Raw genomic sequence first — 3,755 nt, 5'->3', positions numbered from 1 at the left:
TGTCTGTATCAATTTACTGCCGAAATTAATATATAAATATGGTATAGAAAATGCTTAACAAATAAAAAGGTACCATAAAATATCATTTTATTATAATACTAAAATACAGGGTGTCCCATTTAAGAAAACTCAGAAAATACTCATTCCGAGTTTCAACCAACCCCGTATACTAAAATTAAACATTTTGGTATACTATTAATAACTGACAATAGTAGACTATATTAAAAATCGTTTAAACATAAATTAATAGAAGTTTGGATATCAAATCACTAACAATATGTATAGGGTTTGAATGTTCCTACAAAATTAACAAAAAAACGTAATTATATTTTAAACTACCTCGTATAATATTTCAAAAGACTATATTTTATTAAAGAGAACATCGAGTAGAATCCAAAAATGTAAAAATATACAGGGTATTCCATTAAAAAAAAACATAAATTTGTGTCACCCTGTGAAAACGGGTAGCCCTGTATATTAAAAAATACTGTTAAAGCATAGTCCTATCTGTGGCCCATGTTTTACCTAAATAACTTTTTTCGTATATCTTACGACAAACGAGTAATTGGACTTTGTCACACTAATGCCCCACCCTGTATACAAAATAACCATAAAACCATCCTGCCTCTTTGTAAATAGACTTATATTAAGATTCTTGAAACATGTGCAAAATGACATGACTTAGAAAATCGTTGACTTTTTCACGAATTTTCTTACAAATCTAGGACTCCTGCCGCCTTACAAGAACCGTTTAACCTTCCTGCCGAGTACCGAAAAGGTATTGATTGTATTTGAGTATTATAACTTTTTAAAGGCAGGACTAAGAAAATCACGGAATCAGGGTGAAAATTTTCCGCAGAATTTTCCAAGGGACAAGTATACTTAAACATTAGGAGACGTCATGCCAATATTTTTTTTGATCATTTTGAAATAAATATGTTTAGTTTATTTAGTTGGCAGGACCTAGAAAATCATGAAAATTTTATTATTTTCCTTACATGTTTGTATACATATACCGGGTGTCCACTTATATTTTCCCCCATTTTAACTGCCTATAACTTCTAAACGGTTCAAGATAGAAATATGCGGTTTTCGCCGAAATGTTTTATTATAGTAAAAGTTTTGTCCGAATGTATTGAATTTTTTAAATCGCTTTCAAATACGAAATAAAAAATGGCGGATTTTAAAAAAAAACTTTGTTGACTTTTTTTTAATGAAACACCCAGTATATTTTTTGTAAGTTGAAAGAAAGATCATTCACCTATCCAGCGATATAAAGTTTTTCAAAATCGGTTGTCAAATCACTGAGTAATTAATTTTTAAAATGAGGGGTGCAACGTGGATATCACATACCTAAATAACATAACTGAGCAAAATGATATTATGTTATGTGATTTCCACATTGCATCTCTCATTTTAAAAATTAATTCCTCAGTCATTTCGCAACCGATTTAAAAAAATTTTATATTGCTAGATAGGTAAATGATCGTTTTTTCAATACACAAAAAAATATACTGGGTGTTTTAATAAAAAAAGTCAACAACGTTTCTTTTTTTCAAAAATCCGCCATTTTTTATTTAAAAGCGATATAAAAAATGGTCATTTACCTAAAAACTTGAAAAAACGGTCACTTATCTATCCAGTGATATAAAAATTTTTAATATCGGTTGTCAAATGACTGAGTAATTAATTTTTAAAATGAGAGATGCAATGTGGAAATCACATAACTTGTTTAGTTATGTTATTTAGGTATGTGATATCCACGTTGCACCTCTCATTTTAAAAATTAATTACTCAGTGATTTGACAACCGATTTTAAAAAACTTTATATCGCTAGATAGGTGAATGACCTTTCTTTCAATTTACAAAAGAATATACTTGGTGTTCCATTAAAAAAAGTCAACAAAGTTCTTTTCAAAAATCCGCCATTCTTTATTTCGTATTTGAAAGCGATATAAAAAATTCCATCCATTCAGACAAAACTTTTACTAAAATAAAACATTTCAGTGAAAACCGCATATTTCTATCTTGAGCCGTTTAGAAGTTATAGGCAGTTAAAATGGGGGAAAATATAAGTGGACACCCGGTATACTCCGTTACCCCGTTTGCAACCCTCCTGCCCAAAAAATTTTCTTCATAAAATCGATAGTATCCTGTCTATCTACGGATATGACAGGACTTAGAAATTCATCGCAAAACCCTATTTTTATTTTTTGGGAAAATCTAATTTTTACAGGAAAATGTCTATTACTAAAAATCTATTTCAATACCAGAATAATATTAAAAAATAATCCTATCGAAACCTATCTATTATTCGATAAATCGATTAATTTAGTTTTCGAACCAACTATGTTAGTCACGTACCGTGGTCACGTGATAGTATTTAAAGGAGGAGAAAGGCTTGGTAGTACGTCATCACCGCGCGCGATTTGAAAATTAGACTCAACATCATTTTAGCTCCTTGTGATATTTTTAAAGAAAAAAATAGCAAAAATCGCTTCAAATCAAAGTTGGACTGAAATATTTATGCTAAATGATTTTAAAAGCGAAATCATAAACTTTTGTTTAAATATTGATATTATTTACATTACTTTTACGTGAAATACATCTAATTTTTCGACGTCCATAAAATACAGTGATTAAAATTCAAGCGATACGTATTTAACCAACACCGTTGTAAAATTTTATTTTCCAAAATATTTTTCAAAATTTAACCAAAGGAAGTTATTTTTGTTTCGTGATTATTACGTGAAATAAACGTACCTTTGCGATGTAACCGACATACTATACAAAACATGTACTATATTCGTCATTATGATTTTATATTATTCTAATGTCAAACATGTATAAAGGAAGCACTAATATATAGGTGAATGATTTGGCACTGAAATACGTTTTTTTCCCGTCATAAATCACCGAGTTACGTATTCGTTGAAATTTGCCGTAAATTTAACGTAATCATCACGTAACTGGGCTCAAACCTGTTTGCTGGGAAGTGTATTTGGTATATTATTACTGTGTCTATTACGTAAGTAAAACAAATATTTTGTGTTAATTTAATCAATCTAAAAATCTCACTTTTTAAAATTGTATTCTTTCCGCTATATAGTGATGAGCGCGCTAATAACCGGCAAAATAACGCAGAAGATGAAAAACATATTAAGTTGTGAGATAAAAAGAAATGAAACTAATGGAGATGGGAAATTTAACGATATGTGTGTGTTTGTGTTTTATTGGCACTAACACACACACATCGCTAAATTTCCCACCTTCACTAGTTTCAATTCTTTTTTATCTCACAATTTAATATGTGGGAAATTTAGCGGTAAAAACCTATAAATTTACATTGTTTTCTATGTTTATACGTATCGGACGAGTTTAGCAACTGCCACTGTAACAATTTTAGTTGACATACTCCTTTGATAGGTACGCCTAAAGGTGAGAACCAATAAATAGAATGTAAATTTATACGTTTTTATCGCTAAATTTCCGAACTCTACTAGTTTTATTTCTTTTTATCTCACAACTTAATATGTTTTTCATCTTTTGCGTTATTTTGCCAGTTATTAGGGCGCTCATCACTTATAAATAGGCCCTCTATTTGATAGCTCCACAATGTTGCCACATCTAATACGACGGCCATGGCTCAGAGTCGTAATGTCTTGATAGTGGATGAATACACGCTAGCTCGCTGTCATTTGTAATGATGACATTTCGTTCATACGTCATACGTTGACGTTTCAACGTTTGACATT

Source organism: Diabrotica virgifera, chromosome 5, assembly GCF_917563875.1.
Source record: "Diabrotica virgifera virgifera chromosome 5, PGI_DIABVI_V3a".
In the NCBI taxonomy this organism is placed as follows: domain Eukaryota; kingdom Metazoa; phylum Arthropoda; class Insecta; order Coleoptera; family Chrysomelidae; genus Diabrotica; species Diabrotica virgifera.
This window is presented reverse-complemented; position numbering follows the sequence as displayed.